The sequence below is a fragment of the Falco naumanni genome, chromosome 2, assembly GCF_017639655.2.
Source record: "Falco naumanni isolate bFalNau1 chromosome 2, bFalNau1.pat, whole genome shotgun sequence".
Taxonomy (NCBI): Eukaryota; Metazoa; Chordata; class Aves; order Falconiformes; family Falconidae; genus Falco; species Falco naumanni.
Window position 1 is genome coordinate 27,940,549 of NC_054055.1, and position 22,944 is coordinate 27,963,492.

The 22,944-nt window shown below is 41.5% G+C and overlaps 1 long non-coding RNA gene across 1 annotated transcript; it reads left to right on the plus strand.

Moving 5' to 3' along the window:
* The first annotated feature begins 47 nt into the window (after nucleotides 1–47).
* Nucleotides 48–20,426, plus strand: LOC121083489. Its single transcript, XR_005826392.1, has 3 exons — nucleotides 48–109; nucleotides 7,097–7,194; nucleotides 19,975–20,426. It is a non-coding gene; the product is annotated as an uncharacterized LOC121083489 (long non-coding RNA).
* The last annotated feature ends 2,518 nt before the right edge of the window (nucleotides 20,427–22,944 follow it).

Consider the following 22,944-nt stretch of genomic DNA (forward strand, 5'->3'; position numbering starts at 1 on the left):
GGTGCGGGCGGGGCCGGCGCGGCGGGAGCGGCGCTCCGGGGGCGAGCGGGGCGGGCAGCGTGGGGGCCTAATGCACTGTGTGGTGATGTTGGATAAGGATACCCACCGGGTAAGCACGGAAAACCTGGACCATTTTGTGGGACCCCACACGTAACATTCCCAGCCCTCAGGCATGCCGTAAGCATGGTCCTCGAGTCCAGCCTAAGGGAATTTTTTTCTGGAAAGGGGTCAGCGCTCTTGGAGGGTCTGCTGCGGCGGGATCTGCTGCAATGGAGACGGGAACGTGAGAACCAGGGAGACTCTGCAGAATGTACCAGCTTCAGTGGACTGGGAGTTCAGTTTGTTAATTAAGCAGCACATTAAGTTGACAAAAATGGTCAGAAGAGAGTACTACCAGGGAAATACCTGGCTCTGTAAAGACCGGTGGTAGCAAAGCTCTTCTCTTGGGTGGTTTATAGCTAAACACATCCCTGTTGGGACAGATTATAGTGAAGCTGGGCACGACAGAACTTGAGTTATTCACAAATGTTGATTACAATATTGAGGTGCTGCTTACTCAGTTCAGAGGAAAAAACAAATTCAAATGCTGATGAAGCGTGCTAGTGTGCCTCTTTGTCACACCTGGAATAGTGGGCCACTTTATTAGACGGCAGCTATGTGTTTTCCAAAATGATTTGACATACAGTCAGACTGCAGAGAGCAGTGGAGGTGGTGAAATATATTTCACCTTTTTTCCTTTAGCATCAAAGGTGCAAATTATGCTGCTGTCAAAAAAGAGACCATTCAGGGGCAAGGACTCTGCACTTCACAAGCCTGGAAGTGATTTTTTTATTACTATTACTACTACTACTACTAATAATAATAATGATAATGATAGTGATGATGATGATGAATTATTCTGAATTATGCAATTTTTCCTGGTTTTTTTGGAGGTGGTTTGGTTTTATTTTATTTGGGGGGGGGGGGGAGGCTACACAGAAGATTAAAAATGCAAACTTGAAAATGCAGAATTACAAAGCAGTGTATCTCACACTGTATCCACAATTAAACATTTTTTTTTAATGCTCTTAATGTTGTGGAGGAACAGACGTCTGCATGCTGATTTTACCTCATGAATTCGTTTCTCTGGGAACATGAAAGAGAAATTCTTGTCTTCTGGCTTTTTGTGGCTCACACCACCAAGTACTAATGTGTCAAACTGAAAAATAATGCATAGCCCTAATGATATCAAGTGTTGTTTTTTCTACTGTTTTTCAGTGGACAAGAGTGGTTGGGCATCTGTGATAAGTTGCGTTAATCACTTGAATGCGTGTAGTCTCTTCCCCATTTCTTAAGAAGCTGTAACTCTCATTCAGCTCTGTGTATGTGTACAAAAATACACATACCCAAACTTCAAAGTAAGTTATTCCAAAAATTGTATTGGCAGAATTAGGGCCTTGTGATATACTGTATGTGAGAAAAAAAATCAAGATTTTGTTACAGATGACTTGGGAGAACATCTGTTTTCCTAATCATTTAGGTGAGGCAATCTGGGGCCCTGCCTGTGGCAGTCTTCTTGTAGTGTCTTCTTGTCTTCTGGCTTGTCTTGTAGCGTCAGCTCTTCACGATTTGAAAATCAGGCTAACCTCCTGTTGCTTGAATTAGAACGGGTCTGAGGGCTGTTAGTCTGTGAGTAACAACATGTTTTCTTGCATCTTCCTTTGATGAGTCTAATATTGGCCAGTTTTTGGACTAGACAGTTCTGTGAACTGGTCCTGTGCAGGAATAGATGTCATACAGTGTGTCTTGTTTGGTAAGGGTATATGAAATACTAGCTAAAAGACACCTGCTTATGTAGATTTTCTCTCCTTTTATGTTTCAGGTAAGTCTGTGTTTGGATAGGATTCACTTTCTAGTTGGAGTGCCACTGTGTGTGTGCTAGATTACGTAGACTTTCTCTTTCTCAAGTGAGGAGTGGATAACTTTCCTGATAGCTTTGTACTTAGAAATGAGACTCTGTTTTGTAATTAGGTGGCATATCTGTCATGTAATTACGTCAGTTTTCCCTGCCTAGGGAAGAAAGTTGAAGGAGTCACATGTCTCAATTTGTTTTTCGAAGTACAAGCTTCTCAAATTGATGGGCAGGAGCTCAACCAGAATGATTCTACTTATCCACTGTGTAATCCCAAACAACAGTCTAGCTCTGCACAGCCCTGTACATAATATTGTGGATGATGTGTGGAAACAGGCTGTGGAAATCAGTTCTAGTTCCCAAGACTAGGTGCTGAGACCATTCATGTCCTTCTCAGTATCAGGGCAAGTCCTGTGCCTGCCTTCGATTTCTTCGTCCTTTGGTTACCCAAAGAGGTGCTGAGGAGGATGCTTGGTGTATCAACACCTTGAACATGCAATGATATGCTTCCAAAAATTCCTCAATATGGAACTCAAAGAGTACGGTTTGAATACTGAGTGTTCAGCTGACACTCTATATAAACAGTTTCCAAACAATTAATAGATCAAAATAATAAGGGTATTTGTTAGACAAAGTGTTTTGTAGAAATCCTGATCTTTGGTAGATGAATCTCAAACTGGAAAGAGGATCTAGACTTCAATTTACAAACATGTGGTTTCAACTTTATTAGTTACCCCAATCAACTGAAGGCATGTATAAACCTTTGAAAAACGAGGTCCTGCATTTGTAATGTAAGTCATTCACAAGGAATAGCTTGCTCACCGTCAGATGCAATACTTTTAATCTTGTTCTGATCTTTTCAGTTTTCTGTCAAAACTGTATTTTATAACGTTATACTATATTTTAATAATAAATGATGTCTGCACCATTTTTAAATTAACAGAACTCCAACTGGAATTTTTATATCTCAGTTCTGCTCTATTCTAAACTGAAACTGAAAGTTTGTGTCTAGCAAAACTGGCCTAAAGATATACTGTTACTGTATAGCTAGATGGCAGTATTCACATTGCTTTGAGAAAAACTAGGGCTATTTGAAAGATTTTCAGCAAAATCTGGCTGCTCTGTAAGTTAAACGGTATGGTCCTGTTTTGAAATGGGTTGCACACGAATGTTTGAATACCTAATATATCTGAAAATCTATCCATTTCATTCAGGTCTCTAAATTGGAGATGCATAATTTGGCCCTACAGATAATGAGTACGAAATGTAGTATTTCCCTGTTCATCTAAAAAGATAAAAATTTGATTATGTGTCTACATCTTTCAAAACAGGCTAATATATTATTATATATGATTATTTTAATTTGAGAGTTTTGTAAATAAATAAATAAAATAAAAACATTCATTTTACGTACATACTCTGTTTGCTTAAAATTTGAGGCGATATTAATAGGAAAACTGAATCTTTGCCATTGACTCAGCAGACCTTGAATCATTCTTATAATGATCTTTTAGTTTTTTCTCAGTAGAAAACCTCCCAAACCTCATTTATTTCATTACAAAAGCAATTAAATGCAGTACAGTAAAATGCAGATGCTACTGAACATGTCTATAATAGGCTAATCTGTAAACACAATGAGTAGGGAAACAGATTCCAGCTTAAAATCCCAAGAAGCTACTTTAAGCAGCATTAGAGGGAAGCATATGTTTATGATAGTATCATGAAATGCTACAAGGTTGTTTTGATGATATATGAATTTTCATCCTTTCAGATACAGAACAACATACTTATTCAACAAAGTCTTTCTGAATGTCCAAGCTCCTTCCATCCGTCCCACCAAGCCTTACCTATCTTCATTAAGCGTAACCCCACCACCTCTTGCTTTGCCCTCTAAATGGACAAAGGCACTTTTTAGAACATTACCACATTTTTCTCCCTACTCAAGGAATATGTTTATTTGTCTAGTCCAGGCTACCATGCACAATGGCATAAGCCTTCCAGTCCTTAATGTGTCAGCCCACATGGAGGTGAGACTGGGAAGACCTGGGACAGGGGAGCTTGGGCCCTGCTGGCTCACACAGTCTGAGGCTTACACAGAGCTTCTACTATGAGCAGAGTTGTGGGCTGGGTCCACCTTGTCCTCTCAGCTTTTTGGAGGATAACCAATATCCTGAGGCTAATTTGCTAAAACCCCTGCTTTGCCATTATATGCAACCTTGGCTGACTGACACTTTATGAGAAACAGAGTTTGCTTCCATTCAGCTGAAGACCAGAGCAAGTTGCAAGGAGCTTAGTGGCAAAAAAAGCACAGAGGAGTAAGACCAGGAAGATATGGGTATGGGTATGCATAAGGAGGAGACAAGTAGGCTTGGGAAATAATTTCTGTGCAACACAAGCAGTATTTTGTAAATAATAATAATAATAAAAAAGTGGGCTAAGTAGTGTTGCTTTGTATTTGCTGTTGGATATAAGATGCCGTGTAAATGGCCAGTGACAACTGTGGATTGTTTAGGTCATTTGAAGGAGCATCTTGGAAGGTATTAGAAGAGCTGAATACTCTGGACGTTTGTTCTACACTATTGCCTGCTGACACTTCTGCATGAACAGAGTTGTGAATTCTTCACTTATTCTTGTAGGCAGTTGTTCATGTGTTTATTTCAGTTGAGTGGAGGCTACCAAGTGTGACACCCATCCACAAGGAGAATCCAGGGAACTACAGGCCTGTCAGCCTGACCCCAGTGCTGGGTAACGTTGTGGATCAGGTCACCCAGAGTGCCATCACACGGCATGTGCAGGACAACCAAGGGATCAGGCCCAGCCAGCCATGGGGTTATGAAAGGCAGGTCCTGCTTGACAAACCTGATCTCCCACCACAAAGTGACCCTGCTTAGCGGATGAGGGAAAGGCTGTGGCTGTTCTCTACCTGGACCTTAGTAAAGCCTTTGACACCATTTCCCACAGCATTCTCCTGGAGAAACTGGCTGCTTGTGGCTTGGACAGATGTGCACTTCATTGGGTAAAAACCTGGCTGGACAACCAAGTCTGAAGGGTAGTGGTGAGTGGATGAGTGGAGTTACATCCTGCTGGTGACCGGTCACAAGGGGTGTTCCTCATGGCTCAGTGCTGGGGCCGGTCCTGTTTAATGTCTTTATTGATGATCTGAATGAGGGGATCGAGTACACCCTCAGTAAGTTTGCAGGTGACACCAAATTGAGGGGGCAGTGCTGATCTGCTTGAGGGCAGGAAGGCTCTGCAGAGGGATCTGGGCAGGCTGGACCCATGGGCCGAGGCCAGTTGGATGAGGTTCCACAAGGCTCAGTGCCGGGACCTGCCCTTAGGTCACAGCAGCCCCACACAGTGCTACAGGCTGGGGCAGAGCGGCTGGAAAGTGCCTGATGGAAAAGGGCCTGGGGGTGCTGGCTGACAGCCGGCTGGGCATGAGCCCCCCGTGTGCCCAGGTGGCCAATAAGACCAACAGCATCCTGGCTGGTATGTAGAATATACACATATATGTGTGTATATATAAAATAGCATAACAGTGTGTCCAGCAAGACTAAGGCAGTGACCGTCCCCCTGTACTCAGCACTGGTGAGGTCGCACCTCAAATCCTGTGTTCAGTTTTGGGCCCCTCGCTGCAAGGGGGGTGTAGAGGGGCTGGAGCATGTCCAAGGAAGAACAATGAAGCTGGTGAAGGGTCTGGAGCACAAGTCTGATGAGGAGTAGCTGAAGGAACTGGGGTTGTTTCATCTGGAGAAAAAGAGACTGAGGGGAGACCTTATCACTCTCTACAGCTGCCTGAACAGTGGTTGTAGGCAGGTGGGGGTCGGTCTCTTCTCCCAGGTAACAAGCAATAGGACAAGAGGAAAGAGCCTCAAGTTGCACCCGGCGAGGTTTAGATTGGATGTTCGGAAAAATGTCTGCTCCAGAATCATTGTCAAGCATTGGAACAGGCTGCCCAGGGGAGTGGCTGAGTCCCCATCCCTGGAGGTATTTAAAAGACCTATAGATGTGGCACTTAGGGACGCAGTTTAGTGGTGGACTTGGCAGTATTAGGTAAACAGTTGGACTAAAGGTCTTTTCCAACCTAAATGATTCTATGATTCTATGATGCTATATTTACTGATTTTGCTGCTAACTGCTTAAAAATTGTCTCTAAATGTATGCAAAGTTATATATTCATTTACTAGTGAGGTGGTATTATTTCCTAGAATCTCCCTGTCCATGACATTCCTGTGCGGGGGGGTCACAGACGCAGAAAAACACGGGGAGGCTCCTGTGCTGAAAGGACTTGCCATCTCCATAGGAGACTAAAGACAGCAGGCGATACAGATGAGAAGTCCAAGAAAGCCATGGGACTGTTCAGAGCCACATTCAACCTTAATTAAAGTAAATTAAAGAGCAAATAGTGTTGTGTTGTCTTCTGAAAATCAGCTCTACTACACACTTTTCAAGGGTCCATGGGGACAGGATGGACATGGACTGTGTGTCAGACAGGCTGGCTCCCTAGCAGGGGGAAAGAAGAGGGAGAGCCAACAGGAGTGCCTTTCCTCAGGTACCACTTCAGCTCTGACACTAGTCATAAGAGCCTTTAGGACTGGGCCAACCTGATCTAGAGGATCTAGCCAGAGGAGATCCTGGATGATGTGGGCATACTGTCTCTCCTGGTAAACTGTTGCTGTGGCCTTGGCATTATAACAGGGGTGAATTTAGCTCTGCTATCACAGTTCAATTATTTATGAATTTCAGTTCACTGTCCTTGGAAATACCATTGACAGAATCTTTTCTGCTGCTCTCTGTAATTTCTTATCTCTAGTTTATGGGCTAGACTGCAGAAAGCAAAGCAGGCTAACTATGTAGTGAGCGGAGGTGTCAGCCTAAAATCAAACAATACTGCAGCGAAAATTAGGTTTTGCTCAGCCTCTGTCTATTCTGCAGACTATAGGATAGTACAGAGATGCTTAAACCTATTCTCAGTATTTCTGCATAACAGTGAAGGTTATACTATGGACATATCTACTTGAAATCATATCGTAATGTGAAGTCTAACCATGATTTTATTAGCAAAAATGCACCATTACATTGCTATTCAGTAATTCTGGTCTTACAGCCCTCTTCTGACTGCCTTGCTTGCTAATGCATAGACTAAAAGGTTTCTGAATTTTCTTTATTTCTGTAAATCCAATGCCCGTGATTTTTCATTTATAGGAATGGGATTTATATTTATCAGCTCAGTGGAGGAAATCTGCCATCAGAACCTGAAATGAATCTCCAGAGTTTTTGTAGATGGGCAATATCAACCAAAGGTCAGTAAATTTCATAATCAAAAGCTGTATAATACAGAACAAAGGTTAAGAGTTCATTAAAACTCATAATCAGAGGCTATAAAAGTTGAATGAAAAAGTCACCTGAAAGTTCACAGCTCCATTATTAATACTTATATAGGGAGCTCAGTGCAAAGCTTGGCCTTGAGTGTACAAGGGAAACACGCTAGGTAATACATTACTTGTAAATATGATTGAATTTAATTTTAAATTCGCCAAAACAGCAAAAAATGAGACTGTGATGGTACAGACACCTACGTACATCCTCAGTGTTATGGACTGCCCTGTGGTAAATGGACTACATGTGTAGGATTTTGTCCAAGTGTGTGCAGAGAATTTGTGACCCATTAACCACTCTGTGCTTATGCTGATTCCTCTTTCCTAGGTTAGAAGGCTGCATCCTTTACTTAGAGATAGCTCATGGTTATTCCAGCTTGGCAATCACAACATTTAAGCACCTGAAGCATATATAAAACTTGAACTTTAAATAAAAGTTTCTTTGTTATTGGCTTTATGTACTTCCCTAGGTAAATTACCTAGTACAAGCATTGGAATGTTGTTCCACCATTGTATAAATAAATTACAGTAAAATTCCTGTTTTCTTCATTCAGTCTTCTTGGGTGAAGGAGAATTATGTATTAAATTTAGTGAACATGGAACTCTCCTGAAATGAAATAGGTATTTTTTTAATTTTCTAGAAGGCATATTAGACTTCAAAATTATTTTAATTGAAATATTTAATATCTTTCCTTTTTATACAGGGATTACAAGGAAAACCCTTCTGGGGCTAATTTAACACAAACAAGTCCCAATAACTAGCACTGGGAACTCTAACCTGCTGGGTAAAGTGTCTGTATGATATTGAAATGCAAGTAACAAGGTTATATCCCAAGGATTACATTTTTATGAGAAATTTTTCATACCTTTTATTCCCTCAGTGTTTGAGACATTATTGTATTCCAGTACAATTATTTTATTACCCTCAAATATTATTTATTTATTGAAATATTTAAGAAAATAGAATATGCAGCATAATTAAGTCTAGATTTTTATGTGCATAGGTCTCGATACGTGCTCTTAGGGAATTAACCTTGTTTGAAGTCTGTACTTGTAGGATGAAAATACCCTTTCACTTTCCCTCTTGCAATTCGAGTGAATTAATTTAATTCTTCAAAAGCTCAGGAATTCATGCTGTCTGCATACTAGCGGAGTGCAGAGAGGCTGAGGGCATAATTACCTTAACAGTCAAATCATCCTGGTTTAAAAACCAATCAATGAACCCACTGGTGAAGAACTGTCTTCTTCTTTGATTTGGCAGGTTTTTAGCACCACTGATGCTGTTCATGGTAGGTCCTCATCACAGTCACATCTGCAGACCTGATGGGATGATGAACTGCAGCGTGGAGGTGGGGAACTTGTCAGAATAGCCTTGCTGCCAGAGAAAAAGGGGCACCACTTGCAACCTAAGGATCTAGAATACACTCTCTAAGCTATTTCTCAGGTATATAGTAGATATGCTAACAAAAGAAATTAACTACTAAGCTAACAATAAGTAATAGGACAGGGATCACCATTCTTTGCTGAGAGCAGCGGCTCTGCAAAACTAAGGTGCCGTGAGAAAGGTACACTTCTGTGCGTGAGGAGGCACATGCATTTGGAGGATAGTGGCTTGCATTATCCAGGAAAATAACTCCTCCACACAGTATCAGCTGTAATGGTGAAAGGTAAATTCACTTTCTTCACAATATGCCATGTCCCTTCTTGAACTGTTCAAATGATTACTTTGTTCTAATTTACAGAAAACACATATTTGAAGATACTAATTCTGACTGGGTTTTACTTGCAAAGCACTTCAAATTTGATAAAAATTCAATACATATTTACTCAAGCAGAACCTGTTCCACTGTTCTTGTCTACTGCATAAATTTTTCAAGTATTTTCAAAAGCTGCCTGAGTAAAACTACAGATATTCAAGAGCAGAAGATTGTTCTCCTGGCTTCAAGGATGGGTAGTTCAGTGGCTTACACAATTTTCTTGTTTTGTTTGAAGCCTTTAAAAAAGAAGTAATTCCTGTAGACATTTTTATTTGGTAGGTGTGAAAACAGTGATTGAATAAAAAATGCTTTTCGACTGAAACTAAGGTGCCAAATGCAACCTAAATTTGAGTTAATCCCTATTGAACTGAATTCTGTCTTAACAGGATTATACACATCAGAGGTGAGACAGCTTCTAGTTCTTTGGTCTAGTTTGAAATACGTACAAGTAAGACAGCTTATATCACCTCTGACACAGCACTCATTTTCTGTATTAGGTCCTTCTGCCTCAGGTTTTGCATGTATTATAAGAGCAACATTCTCTGGTGTTGTTAGCTATTGCCCTATCTTTGATGTTCCCTTCTGGAAAAGATTATAGCCAAAAAGATCTGGAAAGAAATTAAAAATCAATAATAAAAATAGGAATGCTCATTTAAAGCAACAGGTATGGCATATACTGCATTCTAAAACCATTCTTGCCTCTTGAGCAGTAGTTCTGCTCTCTTGTTAGCCAGCACTGACTACACTGATCTGTGTAATAGCACCTGATGTCAAGACCTACAAATGATCCTAGATGTTAGTTTATATCAAATACACTCAAATAGCATTGTATTAAGATGCAATGAAACTGTGACACTAACATAAAGAGTGATGAACCAAACTTCGTGAGACTGATGGACAAAGAGAAGAAGCTAACATAAACAAGCTAGTGGGCTGATATCACATATAAGGAGGAAATATAAGACAATGTATGACTGAAGCAGTACGATATAGGTATGGAAAACTGAAATGTTTTACTAACAGTTCAGTGATATCCAGGACATTGCACTACCTGGGCAAGGCAACAGTAATTCTGTGCTAATGTAAGGGCTCTGGAGGGAAAAAGAGCCTGTTCCAGGCTAGTGCTTACATACACTTTCTGACTGTAAAACAGGAAAACTTTCCAAACTTGATGAGGTAATAGGAAGTTTTATGTTATTAAGAGTAATGGGCTAACAAGTGTTCATTGTCAATCTTGGTCAGTCTAAAGTACCTCGGAAGCCAGGTGGTATAATTAAATCAGATTGAGCAATTACGCTGGAAATACTCACATCAAATGAAGATGGTTCAGAAGTTTCTTGGACTAATTCTGTCATTAACTGCAAAAAACCCTAGCTAATTATCTTATTATAGTACACTGTTTAAGCCTTAACCCATAATCAGCATAATCAATAGTGTTACTTTGTGGACACATTCTCAAAAGAAACATTTTACTTAGAAAACACAGTGTAAATGTCATAGGGCCTTATGAATAAAACATTTGTTATTAAAATTATTGAATACAGTCCTCAGCTAATCCCACCACTTTTCCACTGTTAGACGTGCTTACTGTTATAAAGGCTGTTGCCATGTGTGTTCTTGAAGTACAAAGCATGGTGCGGTGCTTACTGCCACCAGCTGCTGGCCAGTGCAAATTATCCACCTTGTGCAATAACCTCTTTCTGAGGAGCAACAATAGCAGCTGGAGTTGGTGAGGGCCAGGAGCTCTTAAAATGGAAGCAGAAAAGGACATATGTCCGAGGCCTTGTTCATACTTTGTGATTCGATTTCCATACAACTCAGAAAGTGTCTCGCTGTGAGACCCAAGTTTGCTGTGAAGCCCTTGAAAACTAAAGTAGTTTCAATCTCCAGATAGAAAGAAGAAGGTGTACAGAGCCACCAGGGTGTATTTGCACACTGACTCCTGGAAAGGTGTCCTTTGCACATGAAAAGTCTTGTGTGGGGACCCAAAACAAAAGAGAATGAGGCTTCCCAGTCTTTCAGAAACCTGAAGGGATGAGGATATCCCCAGGTGCAGAAGCTGAATCTATGTCTCTCATGCAGTTGCTTTTTTTTCTTTGCAGATATTTTGATCCTCCTTTGTCGCTCCTCTAGGGCTGGAGCTGAGACAGTCTAATGCCTCCAGTGCACCATAACCACAAAGCAGTTGCAAAGAGGTGCACCATCATGCACAGTATTACATAAAAACACCAATTTCTTCAGTTTCCCTGTTGAATAACTATTCCATAAAGAATCAATGATTTGGCTCTGTTGATTGTTGTGTATAAGTGTTAGCAACTAGGTTGGTCCAGAGCTGTAGCCTTCTAAACCACATCTTTTGCTGCTCTTTTAAAACGTCAGCATTCCTAGAACTATCAGATCAGAATGTCCTCGTGGTCAAGAATTTGGGAGGAATGAAAAGTCTCTAGGTTTGCTGGCTGTCCACAGCTGTAACAGAGGTGGCCGGTGCACAAGGAGCTGATTCCTGGCTCCCCTGAGCACAGCTGTTGTGGGAGCTGACAGCTGGATTTGGAGAAAGCCCAGGAGTGGTGCAGGGGGTGGGTCGAGCAGGCACTCCAGCACTGCTTTCTCTTTGTCAGAGTATCTGCATGCCTTGCACAAGTGACAATAAGGACCAATTAATTTGGAAACCTGCAGGAAGGTGGTACGTCTGTTATAACTCTTGGACATTTGGAGTGATGATGCCCTAATGATGTGGAGCACCAGTGTGCTGAGAGCAGCTGGGGTGTTAGCAGTGGTGCTGGCAGGTGTGAGAGCACTGGGTGGCCCGAGGGATGGTGGGGGAGCCCCCGCCAGGCAGCTGGGGACCGGGATGGTCCAGCCGGGCTTGGTATGTGCATGGGCTGTGCCTCTGGGATCAGGGGGCAGATGCATGCTGCTCCAGCAGCAGTTGCTTGAAAACTGACAAACTCCATCTCACTTCACTCCTGCCACGTCCCGCACTTGATGTCCTTGCATTTCCCAGCCTTCCCCCATGGTCCATCCCTCTGTGCCAGGAGGCAGCTGCCTGCACTAACCCTGCAGTTTTGAGTCACTGTGAGCAGCAAGTCCTGTCTATCAGCTGGAGAAGCTGACTTTCACAGCTCGTCCTGTATCATTGCTGTAGAACCCCTGTGGGCTGTTCCTCAGAAATGGCTGAGTTTCTGTGATGCCTTTGCTGGTGTATGCAAGTAATTAAAATCTCTGTATAAAAAGCTCTTTTGAATGAAATGTCTTATACAAGTATGTTATTATCATTGCCAAAAATGGTGTTGAAACCGTGCTTATCTCTATCTTGTCTTTCCCAGTTTGGTTCCTTTAGCAAAAGGTATAATAATAATGAATAATGTGACAATACCATCTTTTTCTATTGCTTTAGTCTTCACCATGTGTCAGTATTATCTTTCTCAGCAGTCATCATTGCAATGAGTGAATAGAAACTGTTATTAGGAGGCTGCATTACAGCTTAAATTGCACGTAGCAATCACCTTGAATTTGATTGTCTGTCCTTCAAGCAAATTCTAAGCGAGAAAACCGTTAGTGATACCTTGGTGGTCCTGATGTACACCACCTTTACAAACAAGTCAAATGTTAATAAATTAAGTTAATTCCCAGAAATAATGGCCTGTGTTCTTGGAAATGAAACTGAATCCTATCACTTTACTGGATTCTTATTAAAGCTGGACAAACACTCGGTTTATGATTTGGAGACTGCCAGTAAAGCAAGAATATGCATTACTCATCTACTCTTCACTTCTGAGACTAGAATCAGATGGAAGTTGCATATAAACGTTCTGTGTTGTTCAATAAACAAATGACAATAGAGGCATAGAGAAGGTAGCTCTTGATAAACAATGACTTATGAAAGAATTCCTAGACAAGCTGTTACCAGTGGACGGGAGTGGCCTCCCATGTATTTAATTTTGGTGTGAGTTTCTACAAGTTGATGTGTACACAAGTGCTAATTAGCATGACTGTACATCAGCTTGAAGCTCCCTTGGTAGCTAATATCAGCAGTGCTACAACTAGCTGTGTAAATGAAGAAATGTGTGGTGGTCACTGTTGTACTATGCTATTGGAATTATGAAGATGTTGCAGTCACTTGGTAAAAGATTGCAGGATAGAGAACCAGGTATTTTGGATCTTAGAGCAGTAGGGCTAAAATCTATATAGAGCTTCAGGTGCAATATTCATTTCTTGGAAATAGACTGAGAAAAAACATTTTTTTTCAAGTAAGAAAAAAAGCTATAGATGTTTTTAAAATCTAGATACAGATCTCTGCACCACAGAAGATGGCTGGCAAATGCTAAAACAAAGACCAAAGGGCACTTGAGAGAAACATCCTTGTAATCTTTTTGCTGCTTTTCTTCTCACCTTACCTGCAGCTGTTAGGCATGAAGAGGTGTGCTGTGGGGCACCCCACCAGCTTTGCCTACCTGCCTGTCAGCAGCCAGCTCTTTGTTTTTCTTCTTTAGTTACATCTCTTAGCTTTTCTTTGACTTTATAAGTCCTGTGGTTTATTTTTTATTGCTCACCAGAGGGAGATAACAAGAATAAAACTCTTTGTTCAAACAGTGATAAAAGCACGAGAGGGAGAGACGGAATCTTCCATCTTCCATCAATCAACAAAAGTCTGTCTGAAAGAACCCTGTGTGTGTGAGGTTGTGGATTAAGCAGGTGCGTTGAGCCCATGTAGGAAGCAAATGTGATGCCAGAACAGTTTGCTTCATCCTTGTTGCAAACCACCTGCAAAAGATTTGCAGGAGAAAATTACTGTCTGCAATGATTCATATACATTTCTACCCAGAACATCTCTCTCTCTGTGGGAAGGGAAGCAGTGACAAATTGTTCGAGATTGTGGGTAGCCAAAAGATCCTGACCCTGCAAACTGCATATCAGAATCTCCTGTAAGCTTTGGGACCAGTTTGTGGCAGCAACTCTCCCAGGGTCCCAGCACTTCATTTTTGCAGGATGAGGTTACACTGGGCAAGTGGTGATGGCAGCCTTAGCAGCACATGCTGGTTTGCTTTTTCCCACCACAGAGAATTCAAATAGTCCCCTCAGCACTTTCTGCCCCCTGGGGGGGTCCATCTCCTGCCTGAGGACTGTTCTAGACTCGTGAGACAGTGCAGATCAAGAGTGAGAGGGTGACCACTCCTGTTCTAGACAGCATTCTGAGCACGAAAATCTCAATTTTGCTAAATATAGCTTTTTCACCAAGAGATGTTTAACATACAGAAATCGGAGTATAGAGCCCCTGGTGGGCCAGATTATTAGACTGAAATTCCTTCTCAAGAAAGGTATTTTTCTCTCTAATCAAAAAATGAAATTACTACATCACCCAATGTCATAGTCTATTTACACTTTAATTTTTCTAATTGAAGACATTCTTATAAAGGTCTCCCCTGACCACTGCTCTAGAGCTGAGGTGGCTGGGAGTAGCCTGTATGGTAATTACAACACAGAAAGGGGACAGGGTCCCCTTTAGTGTCTCTTAGTCAAGGAGACATCTGACATGAAGCCTCCCTCATCTTAACTTGGGATGCCTATTACCTGAGCCTGCTGCCAACAGCACTGACGATTTTGTGAATCTAGGCTGTCATTCCTCACACTTTTCAATGGTCCTAAAACAACCCCTCAGAAAAAAAACCACCAACATTTCCTTTGTAGCAGAATAAAATAAATGCAAACCCCTGAAAATATTTATTTTATCTCAGTATCCCTTCTTCTTAGGTTTTTGGTCGGATTTTTTTATGTTGAGCCACAAGGAAAGAAAGGATATTGGCACAATCCTAATCTCTACTACCAGGCAGAGGATTCAGACCTTGGGGGTTTATTACCAAGAGAATGGGGAAATAGCCCCTCTCCAGGTAGCAGGGCTCTCCCTCAGTGAGACTTGTTGGCAACACACTCAGCTGAATGCCAGGCACGATGGTTGATATGGACCTTGCTACAAAGGGAGATTTTTGTTCCCTGAAAAAGTCATGCATTTTCCTTACTCAGAGTCTGTGCACACTCTTTTCCACATGATTTCAAAATACACTCTTTTCAAAACCATTGTCAAAAGCATAAAGAAACAAAATTATTTTTCCTTAAATACCACATATCTTATTTTTCTTACGATCTTAATTTTGCAGTGGTTTTCTACAGATAATGCTGCACATGGTACAGTATATGTCGGCAGGATTATTCAAAAGCCAAGCGCAGGGGAAGGAAAAATACAAGGTTTATCTCATTATCTTTAGGAGCATCCAGATAAAATTGTGAATGGGTGTTTTCATAAAGCTTTCCAGTTCTCATCACACGGTACTAATTAAAGCTTTGTATAAATTTGCACATCTTGTCACAAGCACAGAGAAAGTATGGGAAAATTAAAAATGCAAGCTTTGCTGACATGCACGTGAACTTTTAATTTTGCATATTTTTTCTATCTTTGTTTTGAACAAGAATTTGAAGAAGAATTTTGCAGGGGAATTTAATGCTCTCCTGTTAAGAGAGCTCTTTTCTATGTGTGTGTGTATTGCTGTACTAGCCCTAGCAATACCTGCACCCTGAACACAAAATTCACGCATGGAGCTGAGCTAATACAGACACACGAGGCATTCAGCCTTCTCCCAAGAGCCTTGCAATACAATTTAAAATAACTTCCAAGCATGAGGAATAATAATAATTGGGAAGAACGAAGGGAGAGGGACAGGATATCTCGGATAGCACTGTGACACTCAAACCATTGTAGGTTTAGCTTTAAACCCTTTAATTTCCTATGCAGTGAGCATTTGGCTGGGTGGATATTACTGGCTGCCTCTGATATCAGAGAAAAGCAGGAGCGTGTTCTGGTGGGAGCTGCACAGGCAGATTTGTTCAGTGGAGTATTTCTCCCCTCTGAAGGCCACTTAGTGTTTCCAATGTGGCCCAAAAAAAAGCTCGTCTTCCTGGGAGCCAGACTGCCTCTTTAATTCAGAGCAGCACCAGGGTGTGATGGTTTCCTCATTATTTGAGGTATCTCTTTCCTGTCAGTCAGGGTTGCCTCTGCATCAGGGAGCTGATGCACTCCACACTGCAAAACTTTGCAAGAAGCGAGGTGATGTTCTCATTAAAGTAACCATGAATCCCTTAGGAACATCCCAGCCTTCAAGAAACTCAGTTTGTTGTTTGACCTGTTTTCTTCAGAAAGGCTGCTGGAGAATGCAGAGGAAAGGTCTGACATATGGTACCCACACTGACACGTTGGGCAGAATCACAGGAATACGTTATTTATGAATCACTCTGTATTAATTCACCTACAGGTCTCTGGAGAATACAACTTGTAAACAAAATTCTTAAAATGTTACCTGAGGTACCGCACAGCAGATCAATTAATAATTATTAATCCACTAATAATGAGTGTTTTTTACAGTTTAATAGAGCTCTGTGCTGAACTTAAGTGAAAGGTTGTTTCAGATGGTTGTAGGGACTATAGATTTTCTATGGGGAGGTATGTGTTTGATTGCTCACTGCCGTGGATTTTGTATAATCACATGCATATGGAAAAAATGCTGGAAAGCTGTATCAAATCAGACTGGTAATGACACACAGTTTGGACAGTTGCAGGTGACCATATGGGTGGAGAATCAGAACCTCTTCTGTGAAGACAGTGGGGAAAGACCAGGCTCCAAAGCCTAACTTAGACAGTAAAAGATAGGAATATGTTTGTAGCAACTCATTAACAGTGCATTTATTCTATGTAGCACTTCCTATAGTGGCTTCTGAATGTGTCGTTTTAGTAGTCTTTTTTATTACCAAGTCTCAACAGATCATGCGAAAAAATGAATTGTGACTTGGCAGTCACAACGTTAGTCTGCTGCACATTTAAACAGACTGTTGAAAGAGAATTTTTTAACAGCTAAAATCCAAGCACCTGGCAAACAGAATGTTTTGCAAGGAGATTGGTTTATTTCACTTGACAGTTTTATTAAACTTTAATCACCTTCTCAGTGCCTGCATTGTCTAGTACCCACTGTTCCTATGGCCTAAATCAGGGACTTCTAAAAAGATGAATACTTATTTTTCTGATTCTTAAGCACAGTGCAGTTCTGCTGTCTTTCATTATTAACTGTAAACCAGAGACAGAAATCGTTGAGATAAAATGAGGCAATAAAACAAAATTAAAGTGCTGTCAACACTAGATTTGTCATGAACTTAATGAGCTTCGCCATAAAGGGTTCTGATTATAGGTAATATTTCACAATGCCATTCATCACTCAACGAAATAATATACTTTTAGGAGACAACTGTTACTGTGTTCTGAAATTATGATGGCACTTACAAACGAGACTGATGTGTGCTGTGAGCAGTTGCCATTGCTGCTGTGCTCCAACTAAAGGCTATGTGCATTGTATGAAGTTAAAGCTGTCTCCTACCCGGTGTTTACATTACAGAAAGTTCAAAAAGCAGTAACAGGACACCCAGCTCAGCTTGAACTGTCTCCTGCTAGCCTTTCCTATGGTTTTATGCAGATATTCTGTTTCCCCCACTTCCCTCCAGTCTCCACATCTTCCCCATGCTGCAGAACGCATGTGACACGTGCAGCTGAGGCATGTTACAAGTCAGTAGCCAGAGGTATATGATAAGGCTACTGACCTGTCTGGCTCCCCAGCCCCATTGACCAAACGCACATTAGTAGGCAAGCCTCACCTCACAGAGACAGCCTTTATGGCAAGCACTATGCAATGCTTACATTTCTGGCACAGGGAGCATAGTGAGAGACTCTAATTGCTCTATCCTTGCCCCTGGTACCTGGGAAGCCTGCCCTCCAGTTATTTTCTAAGAAAGTGAAAACCCTGAATAATTTACAGAAGAACTTAAAGACAGATTTTCCAGCTGGGTCAGATCTTTCATTTACCCTTAATGTTTTTTTCTCAACTGTAAATCTATTTGTTTCCATAGATTACTTTCACTTCACATCTGTGCAGATGAGAAAATGAGGTCAGACAGATCTGCTAGGTGTAATCTTCTACTTATTTGCTTAAGGTGAAACTTAAGGTAGTTGCCAAACCTGTAAAAACAAGAGAGGAATGAGGATCTATCAGCACAATGACCCACATCTGGTGGGTGTGCACAAGCAATATCAGAAGGGCCTTGCTTGATGGGGAATCTGCTTGGAAACATCTTTTGTGTCCACAAAGAGCTGTGTAGAAATGACAATCTGAATAACGAAGCAGCTGACTTCAGTGCAGACACAGGTACTTAGATGTCTAAAACCTGGAAAACATTTCAATTGTGCCTGGACCATTACGCTTGTTATTTTTAGCTGCCATGACACAAAAGTTATTGGCTGGCTTTCTTGTTTGCAGAAGTTGAGAAGATTACATCAAAGCTAATCAAAAAGGCAGTTTTAGAGCTGAAAGCTATGACACGTCAGTCCAAGTTGATGTGCAGAATCAAACTCTACGACTCAAGGAGTTATAAAGCAGGTACATTTATTACAGTGCCAGGGGCAAGGGGGATTGCTCCTCCTAACTTGCACACTTAATTTTACTCACAATACATATTCATACAGTGAAGTTGGTTATAGTTCCACCCAAAGTCTACACCTCCTAACTAATTATTGGTTAGTTGCTTTCTTGCTTCCATTTAAAGGTACAGTTCATTTTAAATTTACTATGCATGCTCCCTGAGCGGAGGATCCACCCTCTTTGGGGGGGGCCATCTGAGTAGGAGGTCACAATCTCCCACTACCACAATTATTTTACCCTAGTGTCCTTGAGTCTTATGTCTTCGGCAGTTTGTTTCCTTTTAGCAGTTAGCGTGGCCTTGTCAGAAGGCTCCTTATTTACATTCTTGTTGAGCTCATCTACATCAGTACTAACTGTCCCCTTCTGGGAATGCTGAGTGGGCTGAGCTCCAAACCTTCTCTCGCAGACAACGAGGCTCCCGCTTGTGTGTTGATGGTTCCTGTTACCTATGTAACTCCTGTCTGCAGCAGAGTTTTAGGTTTCTTGCTATATTTTCTCGCATCAAAGTCCTGAAAATCCTTATTGACGCTGCTAGTCTGACTCACACCACTGCTTCCTCCTCATCAGAGCACTCCTCATCTGGAGGAGTATGGTAGAGTCTAAGAAAATCTGATCACATATTAGCTGCAATATTCAATGCATCAGTATTTCTGAAGCCAAGAAATAAATACTTTATATGCATTATGACTTTAATTGGTGAGCTGATGAACAGTATTCTGTATTCCTCAAATACGCAGTCATTGCTTTCTTTTAACCACATTTTGTCACTGATCTGTGTGATATCAAGACATCAGGACATCAAGAATGTAGGCCTAAGCTATGGGCTATAATGTGAGGCTATGACAGGTGTTCTGGGTAATCTGATATGGACAGGGAAATAAAAAATCAAACCCACAGCTAGCTGTGACCATTATCAATGGCTTACAGCTTACAGTGCACACAGCACTGGACTCAGCATTGACACTGAGTTACGTAGCACTGAGTAGCCCAGGGCAAGCCAGGGAGCTGTAAATCTGGGACATTTTCTGGTATCCTTGTAAATGTCAGCCAAAGCATATATAGTATCGTTTTGCTTTTTGATGCATGCCAAATCACTTTAGGATTGTGATTTGTAAAAGTGATTTTCCTTCCTTTCTGGGGCACTCTGGAAGATGCTGTTAAGGTTGTGAAAAAGGCTCGCTAGCTCTTTAACAAAGTCCTGACCCAAAAAATGCTGGAGTAAATGGAAACCCTCATTTTATCTCTAGTCATGGTTAGATGAAGTCACAAATCTCCTGGGATTCATTACAAAATCCAAAACAGTGCAGCGCAGTTCAACACCTGTAGCTTGAAAGTTTACTCTGCTCAATAGCTGAGGAGTTTTTGGACCATCATTTCCATGGATATTCATAACATGTGGACATGATTTTGTCTTTGGTCTTTCTGTTATTTCACAGGGATGACATCGAAGCTCGGTGCTCACCACTGCATATACAACACAGGACACCCTCAGTCCAGTACCTGTGTCACCCCACACTCCTCAGGACGGAGAGAGGAACCACCCACCAGCAGCCACGTTTCTTGGTAACTTCTTATTGTCAGACCATGGTTACTCAGGGCATTATGTCATTTGTTTCAGCCTGTTTTTATTGACTGGGTAAATAACTCTCTTGATTGCAGCAGTTACAGTTTTCCCTGTGGTTATGTTTGGGCAACAAGCTGCTCACCCTTCTTTAACTGCACTGTTAATTAGGAGGTCTGTGTTTCCCTTCTTGTCAAAAGCAACTAAGCTCCCTGCCACTGGAATCCCTCATCCTCTCTTCTCCTAGGGTGAGAGAACAGTGATCGTTTGCTTGGTTACGCTTCAAGTTTTCTGTATGCTTTTAATAAAATCTGTAATTAATACTTTGAGAGGGTGTTTTTTTTCCTGTGGCTGAGCACATTTTGTGCACAATTTTTAAATGGCAGTAAACAAAAATAAAGAATACTTAATTGTGCTCCCAGCGTGACGCTGACATTTCTCATAACGCGGCAATAGCCTGAGTGGCTAAGTGTGAATGTCTAAAAGAAGTCAGCATTGTATTTGTAACAAGCATCCTGTCTTCATTAACTAATCAAGTCTTACATGGAACAATCTGCCCAAACACTGCCAAAGATTTGGCAGTGTTAAAATCCAGGGACGCTAGACTTTCTGGGAACACAGAGTAAGCCATTAGTGCCCTTTTCCTGGGTTTTAGAAGAAAGCAGCAGCAGTCTTTGACCTGTGAAAATCTATAAAGAGCATGAAGAGCTTGAATGGACTCCAGCTGAAGCCAAAGATAAACTAGACATGTCAATATAAGCAGAAATGAGCCCAAAACATCCACATACGGGAAACTGATAACTAGTATTTCTAAATACAGAGTTTATATTACTTATTGTCATCAGATATCACAGCTTGTGAGTTTGGTTTTAACTTTTAAAAAATTAGACATAAATATGCTTCTAGATACAAAATAATCACAAGAGATTGTGTTCATCTCACATAACTTGTTGAGACAGTCTCCATCTTTAGCCAAAGGAGAGACAAAGGCACCTCCTGAGGCTGACTCAGCTTTTCAGTCTTTAAGCCTCAGTTTAAAATGAGAAGTGCCCTTCTCTTGCAGGGGAAGATAAATTTCAAATTGTCTTCAAGAGAAGATAAAGTTTCAAGCAAGACATACTTCACTTTCCATACCTGGACTACAAGAACATTTCTCTGATTTATATGCCACTCGTCACTATTCACTGTAAGTCTGGAGTACCATGAGGATGCAGCACTTTTTATATTCAGACAATATGCACATGAAAGGGATTTTGTATTTTTCTGAATAATAAAGTGTTGGTCCTTGTCTGAGGTAGGCTGTTCAACTAGATGAATCACAGGTCTGCCTGGAAGACACATAAACCTATTAATGTATTCTTATTCTTACCTACTTTCATATTCTTTTAAGAGTTTTACATTAGCTTTTAAAACCTCAACTTAACTTTCTAAATGAAGTCATATTTATGTAGCCTTTGAATAAAAAAATACATATATTGGCTCTGAAGAAACATATTATTCTCTAATACGAAGTGCCTTGTTCAATACTTACAAGTCCCTTACCACTTTGTTTGTACTGTAACATTTCCATATAGTTTGATTTGAAGGCATCCAACTATTTTCAAGTTTTGAGAAACTACATAGGTAGGTTCATTACAATGCCTTAAGACAGAAATCACAAGATGCATTTAGAAACTTGAGCCTGGGAGAGGATAATATCATATGCCATATCCATGCAGCCTTCAGCGTCTATTGTGGAGATACAAGGAACGGCAACTATCACATTGAAAGTATGGGTTAGATAAAGTGACAGGGAGGCGGATGGAAAACTGCCTGAAATGCCAAGCTGACAGGACTGTGGTCAGTGGCACAAGGTCCAGATGGAGGAAAGTCACTACTGGTGTACCCCAGGCATCCATACTGGGGCCAATCCTGTTTAACATCTTCATTAATGACCTGGATGATGGGAAAAAGTACACCTTTAACATGTTTGCACAATACAAAACTGGGAGGAATGACTGATAAACCATGTGGGTGTGCTGCCCTTCAGAGGGACCTCAGCAAGCTAGAGAAATGGGCTGTGAGAAACCTCATGCGGTTCAGTAAGGGGAAATGCCAAGTACTGCACCCGGGGAGGAACAAGCCCAGGCACCAGCATATGCTCAGGGCTGGCCAGCTAGAAACCAGCTTGGCAGAGAACAGCTTTGGTGTCCTGGTAGACAGACAGGTCACCACAAGCCAGCAATGCACTCTTGCTGCGAGGGTGGCCAGTGGCCCCCTGGGCTGCATTAGGAAGAACATCGCCAGCAGGTTGAAGGTGGTGATCCATCCTCTCCACTCAGCACTGGTGAGGCTCTGGGCTCCTCAGTAAAAGATGCATATTTACTGGAGGGAGTCCAGCACAGGGCTATGAAGGTTGATTAAGGGACTGGAGCATCTGACAGATGAGGAGAGGCTGAGAAAGCTGGGACTGTTCAGCCTGGGGAAGAGAGGGCCCAGAGGGATCCCAGCAATGTGTATAAATACATAATAGAGGTGAATGAAGAAGAGGGAGCCAGCCTTTTCTCAGTAGTGACCAGTGACAGGACAATGAAACATGTGAAATTCCATCCAAACACAAGAAAGCACTTCTTTTTTACTGTGAGTGGTCAAACACTGGAACACATCGCCGAGAGATGTGGAGTTTCCACCTGCGGAGATACTCAAACCCAACTGGGCATGATGCTGGGCAACCTGCTGTAGCTGACCCTGCTTGAGCAAGGGGGCTGGACTAGATGATCTCAAGAGTCCCCTCTCAACCTAAATGATTTTGTGACTTTGTGATTCATAATCCTTGAAAGTCCTGGTATTGCTAATAGCTTACTGT